The sequence below is a fragment of the Mustela nigripes genome, chromosome 2 (assembly GCF_022355385.1).
Source record: "Mustela nigripes isolate SB6536 chromosome 2, MUSNIG.SB6536, whole genome shotgun sequence".
In the NCBI taxonomy this organism is placed as follows: Eukaryota; Metazoa; Chordata; class Mammalia; order Carnivora; family Mustelidae; genus Mustela; species Mustela nigripes.
In genome coordinates this window covers 111,874,904-111,901,473 of record NC_081558.1, presented here as the reverse complement: position 1 = coordinate 111,901,473, position 26,570 = coordinate 111,874,904, and the positions used below count along the sequence as shown (strand labels likewise).

The window sequence follows — 26,570 nt, the reverse complement described above, 5'->3', positions numbered from 1 at the left end:
CAAGACCTGAGCTGATATCAAGAGTCTGATGCCTAACTGAGCCATCTGGGCACCCAAGATCTTTCTTATCTTTTAATGAGGGCATTTACTGCTGTAAACTCCATTATTAGTACTGCTTTTGTGCATCCCATAAATTTTGGTATGTTGTGTTTCTGTTTCCATTTGTCCCAAAATATTTCCTAATTTCTCATGTGATTTGTTTTCTTTGTCCCATGGTTGAGAGTGTGTTGTTTAATTTCCACATATTTGTGAATTTTCCCATTTGTTTTGGTTCTTTTCTATACTTTCTTTGTTGATACTCTTGTTTTGTTCATGCACCATTTTCCTAATTTCCTTTAGTTAGCTGTGCTTTCTCTTAGCACATTGAGCATCTTTAAGATGATTGTTTTGCATTGTTTGTCAGGTAATTCATGAACTTTCATTCCTTTTGGGTCAGTTTTTGGAGGTTTATTTTGTTCCTTTGACTGGGCCATGTTTTCCTATTTCTTCATTTGCCTTATTTATTTTGCTGGAATTTGTGCATTCAGAAAAACAACCACCTTTCTCAATTCTGTGGACTGGGTTCAATAGGGGAAGACCTTCATGAGTTAACCTTATTAAAGATTCTGAGGACTTCTCAAACCTAGTAAAGACATGTGCTTTCTCTGGGCCTGTGTATGTGCCTTCCCAATTTGAGTTCTCCAGTTGCTTTTATAGGAGTTGGTCATCATTTGCTCCCTCTGGTGTTCCTCAGGGAGACTGCAGGTTTTCTGGGTCTGTTCTGCATCTCCCCTCTGTGTTCTCCCATGTACTCACCAGCCCCCAGGCATCCAAAATATACCTAGTTTCATCAGCATTCCAAGCCAAATGAGAAAGAAATCGGTCTTTCGGGCAGTCTCCCAAATACCTGGAACATGGAGAAAATATTCTGCTCTTATCCTGATGGCGAAGCTATGATTTGGGTGTTTACTCTTGATCACGGTGAAGTGTGCCAGCTTGGGGGAAGGGCTCTAACAGGTGAAATGAAATCTTCCCGTTCAATGTGACTGTTCTTGATATTGAGCTTGCCTGAGATACCACAGCTTCTTAATTGGTTTTTGAAGGCCACACACAGGCTTTTTAGACCATATATTATTGTTAAGTTAGCATCTCTCTAGGGGAGCTAGCTCTAGGGCGTCCTAATCAGCCATCTTGCTGACCCTCTGTGCGGAAATGAGGTCTGGGGCTTCCATGTTTTCTCTTCTAGTTAGGATTCTAGTCATGTTTGATTACGGCCCCCACCCTATTCCAGTATGACTTCATCTTCACTTGATTATATCTGCAAAGAGCCTATATCCAAATAAAGTCACATTCACAGATACCAGGAATTAAAACTTCAATTTATCTTTTGGGAGGGAACACAGTTGCACCTACAATAGCCTCTATCAACGCTCATAAAAGAATTGAGGGCAAGATAGATTAGAGAGAGCCAGGCTTTAGGACACATAGTTTAAAAACCCTACACAGGGTACCTGGGTGGTATAGTTGGTTGAGTGTCTGATTCTTAGTTTTGGCTCAGGTTGTGATTTCAGGGTTGCGAGATTGAGCCCTGCTTGGGGCTCTGCACTCAGCATGGAATCTGCTTAAGATTCTCTCTCCTCTTCCCTTCCCCTTTCTAAAATAAATAAATAAATCTTTAAGATAGAAAGATAGATAGATAGATAAACAAATACCCTGTCCACATTACCAATCATTTTCTTTTATGAAGCAAAAATCTTTAGCCACCAGGGGAGGGACAGGAAACTCTTTGTTTTTCAGGGTCCAAAGATTCATTGCTTGTGAGAGTAAGGTGGAAGCAAAAGCTCTCTCTGCTGGGGAAGTGTGGGAAACTCTCCACCAGTAGCTGCAGCTACCTTGTAGTTAGTGTAGGACTTGGGTTGTTGGAGCGTTTTGTGCAGTGCTCCCCTATAGATACAAGGCAGAGTCTCACTGCCACAGGGAGTTGGGGGAGGAGATATAGAAAGCCCCATACCCAAGGCATAGGGAATAGGGCCTGCCTCAGATGGAGGCTGAAGCAAGAGAACCAAGATACTTAACACTGAGTAATGAACAACAGTCTGCGTCTTCAGGAGGGACAAGGATGTGGTGAAGGCACCCCTCCTGTGGCGTAGACCTGCAGTGACTACCGAGAACGGAGTGTGGAGCAGGAATACTGAGAGAAAAGTGAGTATCCTGGGTCACACGAAGCACAGAGCAGCAGGTGCTCACCGCTGGCGGAACAGAAGGGAACTATAGCAACAATAAAACCCGCTCAGCCAGATTATTTCTCTGGACTTGCAGAATACCTGCCTGTAGGACAGAAGAACAGGCATGCACACTTCCACGAGTTACTGTTCTTTTCTCCAGTTGGTATGGTTATTCTATAGGCAATGTGTGGCATTCCAAAATTTTAAAATATGTAAAAAAAATGACCACCCATTTTTAAGTTATAAAGCAATGAACAGATCCAGACCCAGAGATGACTCTTGTTAGAATTCTCTGACAGGAACTTTAACTATGATTAATATGTTAAACATATAAATGTGTTTAATTATGATTAATATGTTACTCTTAGTGGAAAAGGTGGGACATTTGCATGAACAGATGAAGAATCTTAGCAGAGAAATATAAACTATAAAAAGGGGGAAGGAGAAGATTCAGACACATTTTTTAAAAATGCAGGGTGGCCTTTATGGTTGCTGTAGTAATCTATTAAAATGTTCATTGCATCAATATCAATATTTTAAAAGAAAAAGAAAAAAGAAGCAGCCTAAACATTTATTAAGAGGGAAATGGATGGATGAACTTTGTTGGACTACTCATTCTTTGGCATAAATTCACCAATACATTGTAGACTTCCTCCCTCAACATGGGTCAATCTCAAAAAAGAATGTTGAGTAAAATGAATTTCAGGGGCGCCTGGGTGGCTCAGTCAGTTAAGCTTCCGATTCTTGATTTCCACTGAGGTCTTGATCTCAGGGATGTGAGATCAAGCCCTGCAGCGGCTCTGCACTGAGCGTGGAACCTGCTTAGGATTCTCTCTTTCCCTCTCCCTCTGTCCCTCCCCCCACCACTGTTATGGCCCATGCACGCGCATACTCTCTCTCTGTTTAAAAAAAAAAAAAATCATCTCATACATTATCGTAAAGATGAAAAATAATACCTTTGGGGGGATGATAAACACTAGATTCAGAATAGTGATTAAAGTATTGAAGAGAATGGATGAACTTGGAAGGGTATACAAGCTGTTTGAAAGTTTTATATTTTGGAAAATATCTGGCAGAATCATGGAAAACATGAGACAGTGGTGGGAAAAGGGTGAATTATTGTCAAGTTCCCTGTGGACTAGAATAGGAAAGCTCTTCGGACTCTTAGGAAGCGCCAGAGACTGGCTCCTTTCTTTACACAGACTCTGGATTCTAACCACAGAGGAATTACCTGAGTTTGTTAATCACTGGTTGACAGGGAGTGCTGCTATGCTAATGCCCCTATTTGGGGCCTGGCTCTGGGTTGGGGGTGGTAGGACATATTGGCATAAAATAATGTTTCTCAGATGGTACAGAAGAGTGTAGGAATTCCTAAGAGATCAAGACACAGTCCTTAACCTACCAGCATCATGTGCATCTCTCACAGGGAATTACTATCTGGCATTGTAACTTAAATTTCTGCCTAACTAGATTCTTAGTTCTTCAAGCACTCATTCTCAAGCACTCGGTAGGTACTGAATAAATGTTTATGGCATGAATGCAAGTGAGTGTCCCTTTCCAAGAGATGCAATAAAATCAGTAAAAAAATACTCAGTTATATCTCAGTATATGAAGTATGTGGCCAAATGGGATCTTTTTCATAACTGAAGCCTACATTATGCATTAGAACAGTAATCCTCAAATTCCAATATGCATCAGAATCAATCCAGAGGAGGAATTTAACAAAAAGCAGGTGTGTGTGTGTGTGTGTGTGTGTGTGTGTGTACACATATGTAAACAAATGCACATGTTGTTGGGCCTTACCCTAGAGTTTCTGATTCAGTAGGTCTGGGTGGGACCTGATAATGTGCATTTCTAACAAGTTCCCATGTAATAATGATGCTGTTGGTGCAGACAGTAAGTTGAGAGAACCACTACTTTATGAAAATCTTGGGAAAAAACCATGGAGATACATAATGAAAATAACAAAAACACATATCCCTTTCCTCCATGTATCATTCCTCTGGGAATACTTCCTAAAGAAATTAAAATAAAAAACCGGAGAGGAAAACCAAATGATTTGATTAAAACACACATTTTGCTACTGTACCCTGTTGCAAATGGGATATTAACCACCTCTGCTTCCAGGTCTTAATCTGTGAAGTGGGGATAATGGCATATCTTTTTTTTTTTAAGATTTTATTTATCCATTTGACAGAGAGAGAGAGAGAGATCACAAGGAGGCAGAGAGGCAGACAGAAGTGGGGGGAAGCAGGCTCCCTGCCAAGCAGAGAGCCCAACTCGGAGCTCGGTCAGGACCCTGAGATCATGACCTGAGCCAAAGGCAGAGGCCCAACCCACTGAGCCACCCAGGCGCCCCAAAGAAATCTTTTTTTTTTTTTTTTTTAACTTATTTGACAGAGAGAGATCACAAGCAGGCAGAGAGAGAGGGGGGGAAGCAGGCTCCCTGCTGAGCAGAGAGCCCTATGCAGGGTTCCACCCCAGGACCCTGAGATCATGACCTGAGCTGATGGCAGAGGCTTAACCCACTGAGCCACCCAGGTGCCCCTGTAACAGCATATTTTTAAACTGGAAGTATCTCCCAGGGTGTTTGTGAGGATTGAATTGATTAGGTAAAGTGTTCAGAACAATGTCTGACTTAATATATATTAGCTATCACTGTGTTGTTAAGAATTTTCAAAATTATCCATGGAAGAGAAGAGAGTTCTGAGCAGAAGACGTCAATCTGGGAGTCATTAGGATGAAGGAGGTCAAGAAGAGAAAGCCCTGAACAACAAAAAACAGCACTGAGTATATTTTCCTTTATTTGTGAAAATGAAATTGTATTCTATAAGTACCGCGCGCTAACCGATTGCGCCACTGGAGCTGCTGAAATTGTATTCTAGAAGCCAAAATACTTCTTATTTTTGCATTTAAGAGGTTACTGTTTGATAAATAACATCACATACAAATCTTTGCATTGAATGGCTTACATTTGTATTTTGCAAAATAACTCTATTGGGGATTTTTTAGTTATAAATATATTTGAGCCAAAATATATTAAAAAGTATAAGTGGTGTTCTTGAAATCCCCTCCCTCCCCCGAAATGCCATGGCTTTTACCAATCTCTTATAAGACATCTGTCTATATTGTATTTCTTTTGAAAAAAGCATTTTGGAATGTAAAGGTTAGGACGGAATTATGAATTATTTATACTACATAACTTATTAATGTTTCCAAACTAATAGCAATTTTTTTCTTTTTGCTAACTAAATGGGAGTAGGAGGTGGAGATGGAAGGGGGAAGTCCTTGAAAGAAAGCAAATTGATTACCCAAGTGTTCTTCCCTCCCTGCCCCGAGCCATCACATTTTTATTCCAGCTTCATTTGAAAAATCAGGGTTGCACTAATTTACTATCCCAGTCACTGTTCTTCCCTAACCAGAAATAGGTAGACAGGAAACATTCTGAGTTTGGGCAGAAGGAACAATTGAACGGCCTCTAATTCTGTCCTATAACTATTGTGATGTCATACTAATGAACTAAACATTCTTCTAAGAACCTGTACTATTGAGACGATTCCAGGCATGTTATAACATGGTATAGAGATCATCTAGGGACAGTGTTCAAATGCAATCTTCCTCTGCTGAACTTGCTGTGATATAGCCTTTCCCCATTCGCTCTACCCTTCATCCTAATTTCTGAGACACCGATCAATTCTGTAGAAACTCAGATTATGAAATGTTTCGTTTTTAATCTGTCCTGAGCCAGCTTTGGAAAGCAGGATAGATGACTGGGCTAAAAATCCCAGGCAACGTAATTGTACTTTCATCTTCTGAAAGTAAGGAAAAGAAGTGCCAACGGTGAAGCTAAGGGGTGTGGGGAAATTTTTTTGTTGGGCGAATCTTTTGTGTCTGTTCTAAATCATCCCCACCATCGGCTTATGACTCTATTGATTTTTGGTGGTTTCGAGTTAGTTTTGTAATCGCCACACACTGGAAGAGACAGGTTTCCCTGTAAGCCTTTCACAATACATCTGAGAGAACTCCCTCTCAGTGAAAATAGGTGTTTTAAAAAATTCCAAAATAAAGCAAAAAAAAAAAAAAATGCTTTATATTACCTAGATTTTAAGGTAGTTATGCTATTTGTATAATTAATGTTCACTAGTTAACAGGAATTAATTCCTGGCTCAGAGTCTCACTTTGGCCTGATTTTTTCAGTGTTTGACATGCTTAAAAATTGACCTGTCTTTGAAAGCTTGAAGCTGTATCAAGGGCAAATTTCTTGAATTGGGTAAACATGTGAAGGTTTTCTGTGTATAATTGACCCTATAAATATATAATGCCAAATATGTTTAAAGAAAAGATCTTTCCTTAAATGGCCTAAGGGGAAAAAGAAGCCTTTCATTTGGTGTAAAGTTTATTGATTCATTTGTTAAATATCACCCAGGTTCAAGGTGCAGAAACAGATACCACTTGGCATACCTTTCTAATGTCTCATGTGAAAGTAGTTTCTGTTTGAAACTTCCAGATAGATACTCGGGACCTGATGGGGAATTCCAGCAAGGTCATTCACCCATTCAGACTTGAAAAAAAAAATAACAAAGCGAAAAAATTGCCTTTGTGTAAACATTAACCTATCTGCTGTTAGATGTTTTGTTGTTGTTGTTTTTTTTTTAAAGGGAGAGCTCAGGCTGGATTTCTTTTATAGTTCAAATCAAAAATAATAAATTTAATTAATTTGGAGGTTACGTTGCTATCTTTGTGATGTATTATAGCTCCTCTGCATTGGCAGAATATCCAGTGCTTAGAAAAATGGCTTTCCACTGTCTAGCCCTTAAAATACAGGAATTCTTAAAATGTTTTCATTGTGCTTTCCTTGGTAATCCTATCAGTTGAAACAGACCCAGTTCTTACTCTTGAAGTTTTATAAACCTGCCCTTCAATGACATTGACAAACAGACAGGCATTTGACTAAGCAAACATTGCTGGATCTACATGATGAATTAAGTATTGTCATTTTGTAAATGTCTTTTGTGTGGTCTAAATACACAATGAAACGTTGACTGTTCAGAAAATTGCAAGAGGAGTTTTTCATCCATAGGCTGGCAGTGTATTCAGTCCTGATTCTTTAAATCCATATTTTGGTTAATGCTAAAATTTACATATATGGTATATCATAAAATGATAGCATATTAAATTTGGTTTTAATTTTAATTATTGTATAGTTTTCAAATTTTTTATCACTCCTGTGTGAGTCTGTAGGACCTTTGTGAAAGGTTCCATGTCTGACCTGCAACATCATGTATAATTTCCTGCTTTCTGTCCTAAATGTTCCATGCCCCTCATACTGTTGCAGGGATTGCAGGTGCACTCACTACTTTTGGACAAAGTAGAGCTTTTATAAAAGATGCTCATTAAATATTGAGTAGATACCAAATGTCTATAAAATAGCCATAAGGTTTGTGGAATAACTATGGAAAACATTTGTTTCCCTATAGCCCAGTTTTTTAAAATTTATTATGTTATGTACATACAGTACATCATTAGTTTTTGATGTCGTGTTCCATGATTCATTGTTTGTGTGTGTATAACACCCAGTGCTCCATGCAATCCATGCCCCCCTTGATACCCATCACCGAGGGTAGCCCAGTTTTTAAAAAGCACTATTATCTTTACCTTTAATATCTCCTGTAGACTCCTCTCTTCTCCCAAACTTTTCGTGCTTCTTCAGAGCAATTCTTCTGAATTTTCAAAAAATTCTGAATTTTTTGTTAATAATTTTTTACTTTTTCCAGTGTTTTTTTTTTTAATAATACTCTTTGTGTCCCCAAACAGTATATTGGTTAGTTTTATATGTTTTTGAACTTGATAAAAATGGAATCATATTGTATGTATTTTTCTGGGCCTTACTTTTTTTTTAATCAGCATTAAAGTCTTAGATTTGTCTATGTCAATGTATATATAGCTATTGCTCATTGGTTTTCCCTGCTGTATACTATTGCATGTATAAATATTCCAGAACTTTATTAGCAGATGAATTGATCGATAGACATTTGAGATGTTCCAGTTCTTTGGTACTACAGACATTGCTCCTATATATACATACATTCCTGTATCTATATCTCTACACATGTGCAAGAGCTTCTCTGTTAATGTTTCTCAACCTTTCCCATGTCATGGCACACATAGAAAATGATAGAAAATATTTGTTCCATAATACTGCATTAAAGGAGTGAAACTGTGTCTTTGGTCTGGGCGCTTCTGCTTGGCTGGAGGGCTGAAGAGGAGATCCATATCTGGGCACACCTGTAACCTATTCATTGTGTACCGGGGCACCAGGGCATAGCAGTTGAGAAGCTTTGTCCCTGGGAGTTGAATTGCTGCTTGTAGAAACATGCTTCAACTCTTCTAGTAATACCAAATTGCATGGTGGAATTCATAATTCCATTTACCTGAGGTTCAAAGTGCTTTATCAGTTCACATTCCATGAATATATACTTAAGATGAAAAGGGAATCCTTGAAAATTATACCAATCTCATGATTATAAAGGTCAAGTTGGAGAAGAAAATAATTGATTATTCCCTAGGATATCAATTTAGATTTGCTTTCTCAAAATATGATAAGGTCAAAATTCCTTTATAGCACAACAGCAGAGAGTTATAGGCCATGGATGAGGTTAAGACATGATAACATGCCCCCGTAGTTGTTAGCAATCATGCAAGCCAACAGCCTGAGCTGAAATACTTGTGGAAACTGTGATTCTGTGTTCCAGGTTTAGTGTTGCATTAGCTTTTTATTTCTTAGCCTTGAGACAATGTATACAAGATGCAATCTGAGAGCTGTCTTCTATAGAACTTTTAGTTTAAAAACCCAAACATTTATAAAAGAAGCTGGTTTGTTTTGACTCTTCTTAAAATTGATGCTCTTTTAAATAGTAAAAATGTCATAAGTATCAGAATTGATTAAGATAATAAATGCTAATTTTTCCATTCAGATAACATTAGACTAGACAACCGATCTTACAACAATCACTAACCCCACATAGTTTTTCCATGACATTTTCAAGACGCTCCTCTATATTATGACACTGTTTCTGCTCTAACGGCTTTCTCACACAAAAGATGTAAAAAGAAAATCTTTGCTTGGTGGGAAGTACTGCCTTGTGGCCTATAGACCAAGGCTGTTTAATATTAGATGGAAATATCAGGGGAAAGCTTTCAAATTTATGCTTATCCTGGTATATGATGACCAAAGTAACATTTTAATTTACAGGGAGAATTTCATGTGAATACTGTACTTCCCTTTTACTGAAATACTGTGTACTACATATAAGGAAGGGTTTTAGTTGTACAATACAATTCTTGTATTAATGCCTATGTTTATAGTATGTATAATATAAATTAATATGGATTTGTATATATGTATGCATGTATATGGTGTTGGTTGGTTCTTAGTAGTATTCATCATTCTCAAGGAGTACCGATTAAGTATTTGAGTATAATTAACACTGTGATTTCAACCTAAGCATGTAATTAAGCTCTAGCTACAGACATAAAGGGTAAATAATAAATGGTTACATAAATAGCAATAGCAAATAGTGGTAAATATGATAAACTCAAGATTTTTTCATTATTTTTCTCCTTGGAATGTGAACTATTTATTACAATTTGCTATGCGAGGCCATAGTTCATAAAGTTATTTTTTAAATTATAGGTATCCTGAATTTCAATAGCAAGGTGACATTTCAGCGTTAGAAGTGGAGGATGAATCTGTAGCTCTAGAAGTAGGAAGGTGACATCCTATAAAGACATTCTGTGCTTGAAATTTTAGGATCTGTCTTCAGAGCTCATGTAAATTTTGCATTCTTCAGTTTCCGTATATTTTCCTCCAAATAAGACTGATGTTGCATACACATCTGCCCTGTGGTTTCATATACCTTAGTTTGAGAAGCATGAAAATAAATGGAATCCCATTTCCTAAAGGCCTTTAAGTTAGAAATGCTTTTCTTGTAAGAAAATTGTGACTTCTGAAATCTGGGTACTATTTAGGCTTTCCTGAAAGTCAAAAAGTTCTCTTGAGCAACCTCCTTTGCTGTCATCAATTTCTCCCCTTTTAACTGTCTTGTGGACTTTTGTAGATATTCATATTTTGAACAGTACATTTGATGGAACCCTTCTTCTTTGATCTTTCTTTTGTCTTGGTTTCCAGGAAATTGCCCTGTCCTGCTTATTTTCAGTACCCTTTGACCTGTCTTCTTTGCTACTCGTCTTTTACTCTAATTGTGTTTCTGGCCCACGGCTCAGTTTTGGCTTCTCCTTCCTCCATCTCTGTCACCTTTTTCAGCTATCCCAGTTCTGTCTTCTCACCAAAATACTCACCCTGTAATATCCAGATGCCTTTTGGACAGTTGAGCTTGGCCATTTTAGGGTCACTTCATACTTGGCATTTATAAACTCACTCATATCCCTAAGGCCTTGCACAGAGCCTGGCATGGGGAGGGGGATACCAGTAAATACTCAGTGAATGAATGAAATGAATCTCATTCCCCTTTAAACAAACCACCTCCTCTCATTTTCATCTTTTGTCAATGGCATCACTGATCTTATCTCTGCTCTCTGCTCTTCTAAATATTTTGCTCATTTTTTTTCTTTCGAAATGTATCTCATATCTGCATTAGTTCATTTCATTGTATTTTCATGACTTTTACCCCAATACCTCATGCCAAGATTACTCCCACAGGTTCCCATCTGGCATCTTTGGTTTTAATCTCTCCTCTCTCCAAGCCATTGCCACTGTAGCCAGCCTAATAAGTTTTAAAATGTTAATTTATTTCTTGCTGTTGTTTTTTCGAAATGATTTTTATTTATTTGAAAGAGAGAGAGAGCGCTAGCCAGCAAGCATGAGCTGAAGGGAGGGGCAGAGAGAGAGGGAGAAGCAGACTCACCACTTAGCAGGGACCCTGGGATCATGACCTGAGCCAAAGGCAGACACTTAACCAACTGAGCCAATCCCTGACCCAGACACCCCAATTTGTCTCTTGTTCTAATAAATTTTTTATTTTTGAGATAATTTTAGTTTTTTAAAAAGCTGCAAAAATAGTACCTTCACCCAATTTCTCCTGATGTTAATTAACATCTTTCATAACTATGGCTCATTTGTCAAAATTAAGAAATTAACATCGGTGCATGACTCTTAACTAAAATCCAGACTTTTAAGTTTTCACCAGATTTTTTACTACTGTACTGTTCCTATTCCAGGATGCAACATTGCTATTTAGCACATCTGTCAAATTTTTAATTTGAATTCAAAAAGGACAAAAGGATATAGAAGTTTCCTTCCTACCTCTGAACCATATCTATTCTGTCTCTTCCCTATAGATAACCCAGTGTTGCTGGATTCTTGGATATTCTTCCTAAGAGATTCTCTGAGGACACACACACACACACACACACACTTTCAAACATACACAAATAGTTGCATTCTAAATATACTGCTTTCTTTTTTTAACTTGGTATAGTTTCATCACTTTTTATCAGTAACACAAAGTTCCCTTTTTGAAAAAATTCAGGACCCTATTGGGTATCTGTTCTGCAATTTGATTTGCCAGTTCCCCACTGATTGATATCTTTTACTTTTGCAAATAGTGCTGTAGTGACTACCCACGAATATGTGTCATTTTATGTGGGTATGTGTCTAGTTATTGCTGGGTGGAAGGGTATATGCAATCATAATTTGATGGCCAATTTGCATTTTGGAGAGTTCCCACAGTTTTATCTTCCATAAGCTCACCAATGTTGTGTCTTTTTTTTTTTTTTTAAGATTTTATTTATTTATTTGAGAGAGAGCATGAGAGGTGAGAAGGTCAGAGGGAGAAGCAGACTCCCCATGGAGCTGGGAGCTGGGAGCCTGATGCAGGACTCGATCCTGGGACTCCGGGACCATGACCTGAGCCAAAGGCAGTTGTTTAACCAACTGAACCACCCAGGCGCCCACCAATGTTGTGTCTTAATAGACTTTGAATTTTGCCAATTTGATAGGTTAAAGTATAGTTTAAAATTATGTCATTACTTTAAGTTTGCATTTGTTTTATAGTAAGTTGGAGCATCTTTACATATATTTAAGAGCCATTTACATTTTCTTCTGTGAACTGTCCATATACTTTGCCCATTTTTCAATTAGGTTATTAAAGCATTCATTTATTAAGTTGAAGGCCTAGTCCTTTTTTCAAGACTTTACATCATAGTTTCAACCCCAGTTCACACTACTTTCCATAACCACTACCGCTCTGACCAGTCTGGTTTTTATACCCTCCCAAGGACACACTGTATTCATTCCTTCCACCACACCTTCTTTCATCATGTTCCTCCATTTTCCCCTTCCACTTACATCTCTCCTTCTGAGACAGAAATGATCACTTCCCTCCATTGGATAAACTTTCCTTTAACTTCAGGTAAACTTCTGGAAACAATAATTAACTGATAGTTTGTGAACTCTTAAAAAAGGAAATGTTAATCATTAAGAGACAGCATTGAACCAAAAAAACCCCTTTCTTATCAAACTAACCACATCTCCATTTCCAGTAGAGTTCTAATATGCTGTGGACACATCTTTATTAAGTCATTTTATTCTCTTGATATGTTTGAGAACTTGAAAATAAGTTTATGAGAGTAAGTGTTTTGTAGCTGATCAAACTTGTGTAACCAGAGAGTGTTGATTCATGGATCAATGTCAAACTGAGAGTATTTTATAACAAAACTGTTTATAACAGTTTATAACAAAACTCTATTTCAGAACTTTGTTCTTGATTTTGCTGCTCAATATTTGTTTACTAATAATTTGATGAATTCATGGGAATTAAATAAATGAAGTTAGGCTTAAAGAGAATACTTCCTATGCCAGTACAGAGTTATGATTGAACATTGTCTTAACAGTTTGGAAGGATGGGCTAAAACTAATAAGTGAAATTTTTCAATTGAAGTGAATATAAAGCTCTACATTTCATCCCCATAATTAGTGGAAAGAGAATGAGGGTAGAGTCGGGCAGCTGGCTTGACGTAGTTTGTGTGGCAAAAGTCCACCAACTTAAGAATATAATGTGTTAAAATTGAAATCTTCAGTTGCCTTTATTAATTTATAAAATTATAGCATTAGATTACGGAACTTAGTAGTTCCATCAGAACTCATTTGGAGTATAGTATTCAGTTCTAGATATTATATTTTCAAAGGAAATTAACTTTGAAATTAAAGTACCTATATTATTTTTCTATTGCTGTCATAACAAGTTATCACAAATTTAGCAAGCTGAAACAAAATAACACACTTTCATCACCTTACAGTTGTGAGGTCAGAAATCATCACAGATCTCAATAGGCTAAAACCAAGATATCATCAGGGCTGTATCCCCTTCTGGAGGCTTTAGAAGAGTCTGTTTTGTCTGTTTTCCTGCCTTTTCTGGCTTCTAGAGGTCCCCTACCTTCGCCCTTCAGAACCACCAGAAGCAAGTCCAGTTGTCCCGTTGCTTCTCTCCGGCCACAGCTGGGAAAGGCTCACTGCTTTTAAAGATTTTTTTTTTTTAATTTATTCAACAGACACAGATCACAGGTAGGCAGAGAGGCAGGCAAAGAGAGGGGAGGAAGCAGGCTCCCCACTGCACAGAGAGCCCAATGTGGGGCTTGATCCCAGGACCCTGAGATCATGACCCCGGCCGAAGGCAGAGACCTTAACCCATTGAGCCGCCTAGGCGCCCCAGCTCACTGCTTTTAAAGGATTCACGTGAAAAGATTGGTCCCATCTGGATAATCTCCCTGTCTCAAAGCCCTTAACCTTAACTGCATTGACTAAGTCCTTTTTGCCGTGGAAAGTAACATATTCACAGATGCTGGTGATGAGAAAATGGACATCTTTGTGGGGGATCATTATCCTGCCTCCCACCGTTCCTATTGCAGGGGATCACCAGGATCCCCTGGTGACGGGGCTAACTGGATAGAGAAACAGATTAAGAAGAATTGAAGATGATCCCCAAATATGTTGCCTAGGAGAGAATGAGATAATGTTTATAAAGTGATTAGAGCAGTAAGTGCATAATAAATGGTTTCTGCTTCAACGGCTAATGCTACAAATTACAGAAATGCAGTAGCTCAGAAGGGAAAGAAGCTTAGGGAGGTGGAAGGGGATGAAGCAGTGGAACATTTTGTCTTGCACAGAACAGAATTTGGGATCCAAGTTCTCACTTGACTCTTAGGGAAGCAGGTGGTTTCAATGTCAGAAAACAACTAAGTTTAACCAGAACTCTGTGTGGTTCTGCTACCTGATGAAAGAGGGAGAATGAAGTTGATGCGGACTCTGGGAAAGAAGCAACTTTCTGGCCTCTTTTTTTGCCATGACTGCACGATGTATAGATTCTGGGGAGGAGAGAAAACTTTCATGAAAGGGAGAAAGCACGGTTTTTGAAACTCAGAGGACGACTGTATTAGTTTTTCTCCCCCAGGAACATATGGGAAAGAAATGTCCTCTGAAACCAAAGCCCCGCCATTGGAGACGATGAGGTTTCTTCAGGCTTTCACTGTGATCTTTACATTTGTCTCTTGAAATACGTTGCTCTCCACCTTCAAGAAGCTGCTGATTCGTGGCGGTCAAGCAGTAGTTAAATTAACAAGCCCTCCCACCTTGCTCCGGCTGGGTGGTAGCTTCCAAGGCCACCCTGAATGTGTATCAGTGTGGACCTGATCTAGAAACAGCCAGGAAGGGAACAAAGTTTAGTCTGTGAGGAAATAGGCGGCTGCCGGCTGCCGGTAGTTTCATACCGTCTGTCCAGATTTCAGGCTTGCTGTGGTGTAAGTAATTTTTTAAAAAATATATTCGAATATAAAAAGATTGTGAGAATAATTCCCATCTGGGATTAAATTAAGGTCCTGCTGGGTGCTAAATCTTGTGTTAAGTAGACCTACTTAAAAGAAAGTTTCAGCATTTCACAAGTAGTTTTATTTTAAAAAATGAAAAGGAAGACCGTGAAGTTTTCAGCAAGTGTTCTGCTAAAACAGGTCCTGCTTGTGTTGGATGGTTTTTAATGTCTTGTCTTTGGTTTAGTGAGGATGTTTATGGTCAGAAAATAAAAGTGAACAAATGTGCATCTGGTGCCCAGAGATTATTTCTAGGTAGTGCTTAGATTTCTCCCTCATGTTCTTTCCAGCGGCTTTTCCTTTAGTTTAGGTTCATGTTACAAGTTTATGTTAGCAAATATATAATACTTTCAGCTAGTTAAACTGGAGGTTTTGTGGTTCAAAGAAACGAGTGAGAATAAAGTAGAATCGAATACAGTGTAATAAGCTGTTGTGAGCCTAGATTTAAGAGCAGCATAAAGTGTTTTGAAGAGGAGGAACTTTGGGAAATAGATGGAAATGGCAAGCAGCATTAGGAATTTCACGCAACTTTGGAGAAATCTGTTTTTAACATTTTGACATGTGTACTAATTTTCCAGACTAAATTCCCAGTACAATGGCCTGTAAAATAAATTTCCTATATGAAATTGGAATTGTTGTATCTCATCTGTTGCGGTTCTATGTTGAGATAAAGATTCCAGGAGCTACACACGTTGTTACGCAAACATCGACTTTATGGAGTATGAGAATGTTAAGGCATTTGGATTTGGAGAAGTTGGTATTTTCTATTTCTCTTTTGCCACATATATTTAAAAAAAATTCTTGGTACAGGAAAATTTTGTGACTTCGAATCTAGAAGCCAAATTTGATGTCATTAATATACACAAGTTATAAATGACGGCTGCTAGCCTGTAGCCTTTCAAATGGATCAAGGAGTGCTGAGGATGTAGATTGTTTGCATACAAGTACACTGGGTTTCCCCTTTCCTCTGCCTTCACCTCCGATCTCCAGTCTGTCTCCAGCCTGTCTCACATTCCTGCAGAGCCCAGATGATGGTATTGGGCCCAACTGACCTTTGGTGGGATAGAAGCTCAAGATACACTGTCCTAAGTGGATTCTGGGACTGTAATGAAGTAAAACCTTTACTCATCCTTTAACTTGCTGAATTTCTATGACTCTAAGTTCCTGAGCTTATTAACTCCTCCCACTCAATAGCCTCTCCTGGGCCAGGTTGTTGGTTTATGGGACAAGAGTTGGGGGAAAGGGTCCTAGGAAAGCATGGCAGGTGACACTATTTCCAGGGCAGCAGGTATTTCACTGCTTCCCTGGAAATATTTCGCTCTTTTAACACCTGGAAAGCCATACAGGTGTGCACTGGCTGACTCTTAAATCCAGACACTTTTGGATATTTTTAAATTTGTTTTCCTATTTTTAAATTTATTAATTTATTTTTTATTTTTTATTTAAGTTCAATTAATTAATATTTAGTGTATTTTTAGTTTCAGAGGTAGATTTCATTGACTCATCAGTTGTTTATAACACCCAGTGCTCATTACATCACCCAGTTACCCCATTCCCTTCCCCCTCCAGCAATCCTCTGTTTGTTTCCAATGGTTAAGAGTCTCTTATGGTATGTTTTCCTATTTTTAGTTGTTACATTTTAATAGTTTGATAGTTTATATCCAAGCCTGAGGTCTGTGTGAAAGCCCCTTGGGTGCTAGGAAGGGACACAAGGCCACAGATGAAACCTTGGTGTACTGCTTCCAGATGAAAGGGACTTGGGACCTCAAATAAACTCTGAGCCACAAGTGGTGCTGTCCTCACCCCCAGGTGTCTGCTGAGCATGCCTGCTTCCTGTCATGGGAACGGATTTGGGAAGGCTGCTCCTTTTCTTTTTCTTTTTTTTAAATTTCAGTGTAGTTAACATAGTGTTATATCATTTCGGGTGTACAATTCAGCAGTTCCATACATCACTCAGTGCTCATCAAGATAAGTGTACTTTTAATTCCCTTCACCTGTTTCACCGATCCCCCACCCACCTCCTTTCTGTTAACAGACTCAGCTAAGAATCTGTTTTTTAGTTTGTCTACTTTTTCTTTGTTCATTTGTTTTGTTTCTTAAATTCCACATATGAGTGAAATCATATGGTATTTCTCTTTCTCTGACTGGTTTATTTCACTTAGTATTATACTCGCTAGATCCATCCAAATTGTTGTAAATGGTAGGATTTCATTCTTTTTTATGGCTGAATAATAATAATAGATAGATAGATAGATAGATAGAAACAGACAAACATGGTGTGTCTCTCTTCAAGTTAGTGTTTTTATATTCTTTGGATAAATACCAGTTGTGCAATTATTGGATCATAGGGAAGTTCTGTTTTTTTATTTTTTGAAGAACCTCTATACTGTCTTCTATAGTGGCTGCCCCAGTCTGCATTGCCACCAGTAGTACACAAGGGTTCTTTTTTCTCTACATCCTCACCAACATTTTTTTTTCTTCAGTTTTTTATTTTAGCCATTCTAACTGGTGTGAGGTTCTATCTCATTGTGGTTTTGGTTTGCATTTCCCTGATGATGAGTGATATTCAGCTTGTTTTCATGTGTCTTTTGGTCATCTATATGTCTTCTTTGGAGAAATATCTCTGTTCATGTCTTCTGCCCATTTTTAATTGAATATTCAGGGTTTTTTTGGTGTTGAATTGTACAAGTGTTTCATTTATTTTGGTCACTAACCCTTTATTGGATATGTCACTTGTGAAAATCTTTTCCTATTCAGTAGGTTGTCTTTTGGTTTTGTTGATTGTTTCCTTTGCTGTACAGGAAATTTTTATTTTGATATAGTCCCAATAGTTTATTTTTGCTTTTGTTTCCCTTGCCTCAAGAGATGTTATGGCTGGTGTCAGAGAAATTATTGCCTTGGTTCTCTTCTAGGATTTTTATGGTTTCGAGTCTCATATTTAGGTCTTTGATCTATTTTGAGTTTATTTTTGTGTATGGTATAAGAGAGTGGTCCAGTTTCATTCTTTTGTATGTAGCTGTCGCATTTTCCCAACACCATTTGTTGAAGACACTTTTTCCCATTGGATATTCTTTCCTGCTTTGTTGAAGATTAATTGACCATATAATCATGGGTTTATTTCTGGGCTCTTTATTATCTTCTATTGAACTATAGGTCTGTTTTTGAGCCAGTACCACACTGTTTTTTTTTTTTTGTTTGTTTGTTTCAAAGATTTTATTTATGTATTTGACAGAGAGAGATACAGTGAGAGAGGGAACACAAGCAGGGGAAGTAGGAGAGGGAGAAGCTGGCTTCCCACTGAGCAGGGAGCCCAATGCGGGGCTCCATCCCAGAACCCTGGGATCATGACCTGAGCCAAAGGCAGACGTTTTAATGACAAGCCACCCAGGTGCCCCAGTACCATCCTGTTTTGATTACTACAGCTTTGTAATATAACTTGAAGTCTGAAATTGTGGTATCTTCAGATTTTTTTTTTTTTTCCAAAGATTGCTGTGGCTGTTTCGAGTCTTTTGTGGTTCCATACAAACTGTAGGATTGTTTGTTCTAGTTTTGTGAAAAATGCTATTGGTAGGGATTGCATTAAATCTGTAGATTGGATAGTATAGACATTTTAATAAAAATTGTTCTTCCAATCCATGAGTATGAACTGTCTTTCCATTTCTCTCATCAGTGTTTTATAGTTTTCAGAGTATAGGTCTTTTACATCTTTGGTTAAGTTTATTCCTAGGTATTTTATTATTTTTGGTGCAATTGTAAATGGGATTATTTTCTTAATTTCTCTTTCTGCTGCTTAATTATTAGTGTATAGAAATGCAACAGATTTCTGTACATTGATTTTGTATTCTATAACCTTACTGAATTCATGTCTCAGTTCTAGTAGTTGTTTGATGGAGTCTTTCAGGTTTCCTACATATAGTATTATGTCATCTGCAAACAGTGAAAGTTTTACTCCTTCTTTACCAATATGGATATCTTTTATTCATTTTTTCTTGTCTTTTTAAAAAATTCTGTCTTTATCACTACTTTTTGCCACTTTAATTACTATGTGTCTTAGAGTGGATCACTTTGGGTTGATTTTGTTGGGGGATCTCTGTGCTTTCTGGATATGAACTTCTTTCCTTCCCTAGATTTGGCAAGTTTTCAGCTATTATTTCTTCAAATACATTTTCTGCCACCTTTTCTCTCTCTTCTTCCAGGATCCCTATAATGCAAATATTATTATTATGCTTGATGGAGTTGCTGAGTTCCCTAAATCTATTCTCATTTTGCATTATTTTTTCTCTCACCTGTTCAGCTTTTCTGTTACTCTTTTCTGCATATTACTGATTCATTCTTCTGCTTCCTTTAGTCTGCTACTTATTCCATCCAGTGTATTTTTAATTTCATTTATTGTATTCTTCTTCTCTGGTTGGTTCCTTTTTTATCTCTTTGTTAATGGTCTCATTGATGTCCTCCACTTTTTTTCTTAAGTCCAGTATCTTTATGACCATTACTTTACAAGACATACTACTTTTAATTCTTTGCCAGACATACTACTTACTCTGTTTAATTCAGTTCTCTTGCTGTGATTTTGTCCTGTTCTTTCATTTGGTACATATTCCTCTGTCTTCTCATTTTTGTCTAACTCTCTGTGTCTGTTTCTGTGTTTTAGGAAAGTCCGCTGTGTCTCCTGCTCTTGAAAGTAGTGACTTTATGAAGAAGAGATCATGTGTGCCCTGCAGTGCAGTGTCCCCTGGTCATGAGAACCTGGTGCTTTAGAGTTGTCTCCTATGTGTGTTACAAAAGCCACTTTTTCCTTCAGTCCAGTCATCTTCAACGGTTCTTTTTGAACATTGTGGGCAGGGTTTGATCCCTATGTTGTTAGTGAGCCAATCTGGGGCTGCCTTGGACTTGAGTTTAGTCAGATCAGGCATTTGCCAGAGATGCAGTAGCACCAAATTGCAGGGCACTTTCCTTTTGTTGTCCTCTGAGAAGCTTTCATTGGTGGAAGGGGCCTGTAGCCAACCAGTTATCTGCCCCAGTGCACTTGTGGAGGCCACAGTCTGATTCATTTGTGTGGTTATCTTTCCCTATTCCCAGGGCAGGAGTCTCTCTGGAGTAATGCTGGCCCCCATCAGGGCTGCTTGTACACTGCCAGTCTTGTGGCCCTAATTTGAATGGGCTCTAGCTGAAAGCCTATCAGAGGTGGCAGTTCCACAACATACTCCAGGGCAGGGCTGTAGCACCCACAAGGTTTGGACACAGGGAAGAAGGGATATGCCTCCACTGCTGGGATGGGGCTGGCTGGGCTGATCTGTAAAACACTCAGGTATGGGGTGTGCAGTTTTAACAAGGTATGTGCAGAGCCTCTGCTAAAGGGGACCCACTGCTAGTACTGCCAAGACTGAGGCCCTGGAATGTGCATAGGTCAGGGGGCATTATTAAGTGCATAGGTCTCGGACAGAGGCAAGCTTGACCAAAGGAGTGGGGGACGGCTCTTGGTGTCAGCAAGTTGGGTAGTAAGTGTCAGTGTTGTGCTGGTTCCTGCAGATGGCAGTGCATTTATGCTGGGGTTGGGGGTGGGTGGCAGGTGAGGGAAGTGGCACCTGCCAGCTCTTTTGTTCCTGTAGGGGTCTCCCTGTAATCCCTAACTCTCCGGGACAGGCTCTAAAATGAGTAAATAACTCTCTCTGCCATATTCCCCAGGCGTTTTTCAAACCGCTGCTTGTTTGTTGTGCTGTCTCTCTAAGGGCAGGGGCTCAGTTTCTCATCACTTTCCAGGCTCTACTAGAACCGAGATTTTTAAAGTTCCAGGCTTTAAGTCCTCCTGGTTGTAAGTGCTCACAAAATTTGGCCCCTCTAGTTTTCCAACCCAAATATTATGAGGATTCATCTTCCCCATGCAGGCTTCCCAGTATCATAGTCTATTTCTCTCCCTTCTCTGAGTTCACAGGTCCTTCCCTCTGACAGTCCCTTGGGTCCCTTTAGGTTCCCATGTCATTTCCACCCTTCTTACCTTCTTTGATGTGATTTCTTCTTTACATTAAGTTATGGAATTTTTTCTGCCAGTCTTTGGGTCATTTTCTGGGTTATTTATACAGATGTGAGTGTCCTCTAGTTGTATCTGTGGGACAAGGGGAGTTTAGGGTCCTCCTACTCCACCTTCTTCCCAGGCTTCTGGGCCCCTTTCAGATATTTTTAAAAACCTTCAATAGCTGCCTATAACATCCAAATCCTTGCCCTACAAAGCTTACATGATCTGCCTTCTGACCATCTGTTTAACATCATTGTCTACCATTGTTCTCACACAGACTGCCCCAGCTACTTAAGTGTTTCCATTGCTTCTAGAATAGATCGAACTTTCTTGTGCCTCAGGGTCTTTGGTGCCTGGAAAGCTCTTCCCCTGTATTGTTTCTTCCTTCTCTTCATTCAGATGTCTACTCAAACAACACGTCTTTAGAGGCATCATTACCCCACTTCCACCACATCACTCGTCCTTTACCTTGGTTGACTTCTAACCATATTGGCACAATTTAATTCATATTTAACCATATGGTTCATTTTAACCATATTGGCACAATTTAATTCATTTTAATAAGAAATATATTTTTAGGGGTGCCTGGGGAGTTCAGTTGGTTAAATGGCTGCCTTCGGCTCAGGTCATGGTTCCAGGGTCCTGGATTGAGCCCTGCTTTGGGCTCTCTGCTCAATGGGGATCCAGCTTCTCCCTCTTACTCTGCCCCTCCCCCTGCTTGTGTTCTCTCTCTCTCTCTCTGTCAAATAAATAAAATCTTTATATATATATATATAGATTTATATATATATACACATATATATGATTTATATATAGATATAGATAAATATAAATATATATAGATTTATATATACACATATGTACACATACACATGATATATATAGTTGAATATATATACTATTTATATTCAGAATTATTTGTATACATGTGTGCATATTTTTTATAGAATCAACATATATATTCTTTCTCACTAGAATGCTCTGAGGGGGCAGAACTTTGTCTTCTTCAGTGCTATATTGCCAGTGTCCAAAATAGTAGCTACTTGACATAAGTAGACACTTAGTAAATATTCATTTTGTTAACATAGTAATGTCAGTTAGTGTCATTAAAATTTATTTTTAAGAATAGGAATTTTGGGGTGCCTGGGTGCCTCAGTCGTTGAGCATCTGCCTTCTGCTCAAGTCATGACCCCAGGGTCCTGGGATCAAGCCTTACATCAGGCTCCCTGCTAGGCGGGAAGCCTGCTTCTCCCAATCCCACTCTCTGTGCTTGTGTTCCTGCACTCGCTTTCTCTCTCTCTCTGTCAAATAAATAAATAAAATCTTAAAAAAAAAAAAAAGATAGGAATTTTTCATTTTTTGAGTAGGTGATTCCAAAATATATAGAAAAGTGTACTTTTTTAAAAAGATTTATTTATTTATTTTAGAGAGAGAGAGAGAGAGCGAGCACACACATGGGAGGGCAGGGGCAGAGGGAGAGACAGGCTTAAGCAGACTCCACCTTGAACACAGAGCCTGATGTGGGACTCAATCTCATGACCCTGAGATCGTAATATGACCCAAAACAAAGAGCTGGACTCTTAACCACCTGTACCACCTAGGCCCCCCATAGAAAAGTGTACATTGAGGGGTGGCTTGGTCATTAAGCATCTGCCTTCAGTTCGGGTCAGGATCCCGGAGTTGTGGGATCAAGCCCACATCAAGATCCCTGCTTGGCAGGAAGCCTGCTTCACCCTCTCCCACCCTCCCTGCATGTGTTCCCTCTCTTGTGGTGTCTCTCTCTGTCAAATAGATAAATAAAAGCTTAAGAAAGAAAAAAAGTGTCCATTGAAACATCTTCCTAACCCAGCCGGTCCCTAATCCATTCAATTCCCATTCAAGACCCCAAACTATTATTTTTCCATGTGTCCTTCCAGAGTTTCTTGTTTTGTATGCAAGGAAATATAAAAGTATGCACAGATTCTTGGGGCACCTGGGTGGCTCAGTGGGTTGAGCCGCTGCCTTCAGCTCCGGTCATGATCCCAGGGTCCTGGGATCGAGCCCCGCATCGGGTTCTCTGCTCGGCAGGGAGCCTGCTTTCTCCTCTCTCTCTGCCTGCTTCTCTGCCTGCTTGTCATCTCTCTCTGTCAAAAGTATGCACAGATTCTTACTTTTCTCTTTTTACTAATACTGTTATACATACTGTTCTTAACTTTTTATATTACAGATTAAAAAATTAATAATTATATCCATATGTAGAGAGTGTCCTCATTTTTAAATAGCTGCGTAGTATTCCATTGGGTGGACATACTGTAATTTATTTAACCAGTCTCCTAGTGAGGGGCATGTTGGTTGTTTTCAGTATCTTCCTATTGTAAACAGTGCTGAAGTTCATAACCTGTGCATATACAATTTTATACATATATAGTATATGTCTGATTAAATTCAGAGAGTGTGATAGGTGCCATACATACTGCTTAGTTGCCTTCCATAAGGATTGTACCAATTTGTACTCCCCCAGCAATGAATAAAAGTACAGTTTCCCATAACCTTGCCAGCTGAGAGAGTTGTCCGACTTTTGGATTTTTGCCAATCTGATGGTTAAAGTATGGTTTCAGCATAATTTTTTTTAAGAATTCATAATAAAATTTATGGTAAAGTTTTAAATTTTTTTAAAATTTTAAGTTGTGAAAAATACATATAAAATTTGCCATCTTAACTTTTTTTTAAGTATTCAGTTCATCAGTGTTAAGTATATTAACATTGTCACGAAACAGATGTCTAGAACTTGTTCACCTTCCAATCCGAAACTCTATACCCACGAAATAACAACTCCCTGTTTACTCCTCCTTCCAGACCCTGGCAACCACCATTCTCCTTCCTGTTTCTATGAGTTTGACTGCTTTAGATATCTCATGTAAGTGGAATCACACAGTGTTTATCTTTTTGTGAATAGCTTCTTTCACTTAGTGTAAAGTCCTTGAGTTTCACCTGTACGGTAGCAAATGACAGGATTTTCTTTACTTTTAAGGATGAATAATATTCCCTTATATACCACACTTTATCCATTCATCCATTGATGGACATTTGGATTGTTTCTACCTCTTGGCTATTGTGAATGATGCTGCTATGACTATGGGTGTGCAGATAACATTTTGAGGTCCTGCTTTCAGTTGTTTCAGAAGTGAGATTATTGGATCATGTGGCAATTCTATTTTTCAATTTTTAAGGAACTACTGCATTATTTTCCATAAAGCTGCATCACTTTAGCATTGTTTTAATGTGTATTTCTCTCATTATGAGTTGGGTGGGACATCTTTTCATATTTGGAAGAAACCTGCTCTTTTTTCTGTGAATTGTTTATATCTCTTGCCCTTGATTGGATTTTTTCCCTATTAGTTTGATAACATTTTTTGCTTTTATGCCTCTCAGTTTTCCAAATTTATAAGCTAGTAGTCACTGGTACAGGTTTGGGTAAGAGTGCCTAAGGTTAATAGTTGTGCAATCTTGATTGGGCAATTACTGAATGTTTCTGAGTTTCAGTTTTCTTACCTGTAAATAGTAATAACAATGAGTTCTTATAAAGTTTAATTAGATAATATATATTAAGTGGTTAATATAGAACCAGTATGATACGGCCAGAAAAAGAAATAAAAGGCCAATGTTCAGAAGGGACGCAAAACTATCATTATTCACATATGGTGATTGTGTACCCAGAAAAGCCTATAGAATCTCTAAAAATACTTCGCAATTTTGCAAGGCCATAGGTTACATTTAATATAGAAAGTTGCATCAGAAATAATTAGAACAGCTAAAACAATTGGAAAATAGGTTAAAATATCACCACTGAAAATATTAAATACATAGCAATAAATCTTTAAAGAGAGCATAAGGACCTCTATATACTGAGCACTACAGAACATTACTAAGAAAAATTAGAGAAGACTGAACTTAAAAGCTCAATATAAATTCCATGGGGGCACCTGGCTAGCCTCAATTGGTAGAGCATGTGTCTATTAACCTCAGGGTCCTGAGTTCAAGCTACACACTGGGCATGGAGCCTACCATAAAATCAATCAATCAGTCAGTCAGTAAGTAAATCTTAAAAATGCAAAACATGATCATGGATTATAAAACTCAAAATTGTTAAGATGCCAATTTTCCCTAAGTAAATGTATAGATCCATTGCAGTTCCTATAAAAATTTCAGCAGGTGTTTTTGAAGAAATTGTCAAGCTAATTCTAAAATGTATCTAATAATGCAATGAACATTGCATAGCTAAAACAATCTTGAAAAGGAACAACAAGATGGATGATTTATAGCATGTGATTTCAAGATTTAACTGTAAAGGTATTAACTATAACCAAGAATGAACTGTTGCCCCTAGAAGAGATGAATGCATCAGTGGAGGAGAATAGCACATCCAGAAATAGACCCATACACATAAGGTCAATTGATGTTTTTTTTCTTTTTTTTTTTTTTATCAAGGTGGCAAGTTAATTCAATGGGAAAGGAAGTCTCTCTTTTTTTTTTTTTTTTTAAGATTTATTTATTTGAGAGAGAGAGGGAACATGACGGGGTCAGAGGAGAGCAGAGAGAGAGAGAGGGTGAGAGGGAATGTAAAACAGACTCCCCACTGAGCACGGAGCCAGACATGGGGCTCCTCCATCTCACGACCTGTGATCATGACTTGAGCTGAAATCAAGAATCAGACACTCAACCAATTGAGCCACCCAGGCACCCCAGAAATAGAGTTTTTTTAAACTTGTTGCTGGATCAAATTGGATTTTCTTATGGGAAAGTAAGAAAAGAACTGTCACATCTTTATCTCTCCATACAAAAATTTAATAGACATTGATCATAGATCTAAACATAATAATCAGAACCAGAAAGGTAGGGGGGAAAAAATGGAAAATACCTCTGCAATCTTGGGTATGCAAAGATTTCTTGAACAGGACACTAAAAGCACCAACCATAAAAAGTAAATAAAATTAAATGAGTTTAAATATTTATTGCAAGATTTCTCAGAACCTTTAATATGTTAATGTTTCTAGTAAAAGGGTCATGCAGCATTTCCCTACGTTTTTGACCACAGAGTCCTTTTTTTTTTTTCCCCATTTAGAACATTCAACTAAACTGCAGGAGTCAGTATGCCAAAGAATATACTTGGAGAAGTTGTTGCTTTGGTTCTCTCCTCAAAGCATACTTCTTTTGAGAACTGTAATAAATGAAAGATCAGTTACCCCCTCTTTAGTATGAATTAATGTAATTGCATCTATTTTAACAACCAGAATAAAGAAAACCCTCTGCCAAAAGAACTGTGACCACACTTTACTCCAAATTGACTGGTCAGCAAGCCAACAGTTGGAGTTACTACTACTGGTAGGATTCTAGGTCATTGTCACGTTCTATGTTCTATTGGAATTTACCGTAGTAAAAGGAATAAAGAGTGATTGAGATGCAAATCACTTTGCCTTTTCTCTGCACTGGTTTCA

At 38.3% G+C, this 26,570-nt stretch overlaps 1 protein-coding gene across 8 annotated transcripts in view; it reads left to right on the top strand.

Annotated features, from left to right (window-relative positions):
* Positions 1 to 26,570, top strand: part of MAP3K13 (mitogen-activated protein kinase kinase kinase 13) — a 165,875-nt gene that overhangs the window by 15,832 nt on the left and 123,473 nt on the right. For 2 of the 8 annotated variants that reach the window (XM_059391356.1, XM_059391360.1), the window contains exon 1: positions 14,854 to 15,017. The exons of 5 other annotated variants lie outside the window; for them this stretch is intronic. The gene's annotated coding sequence lies outside the window, so the exon portion shown is untranslated. Of the gene's footprint in view, positions 1 to 14,853; positions 15,018 to 23,931; positions 23,993 to 26,570 lie in introns of those variants that run through there. One more of the 8 variants, XM_059391361.1, reaches the window with a different exon arrangement.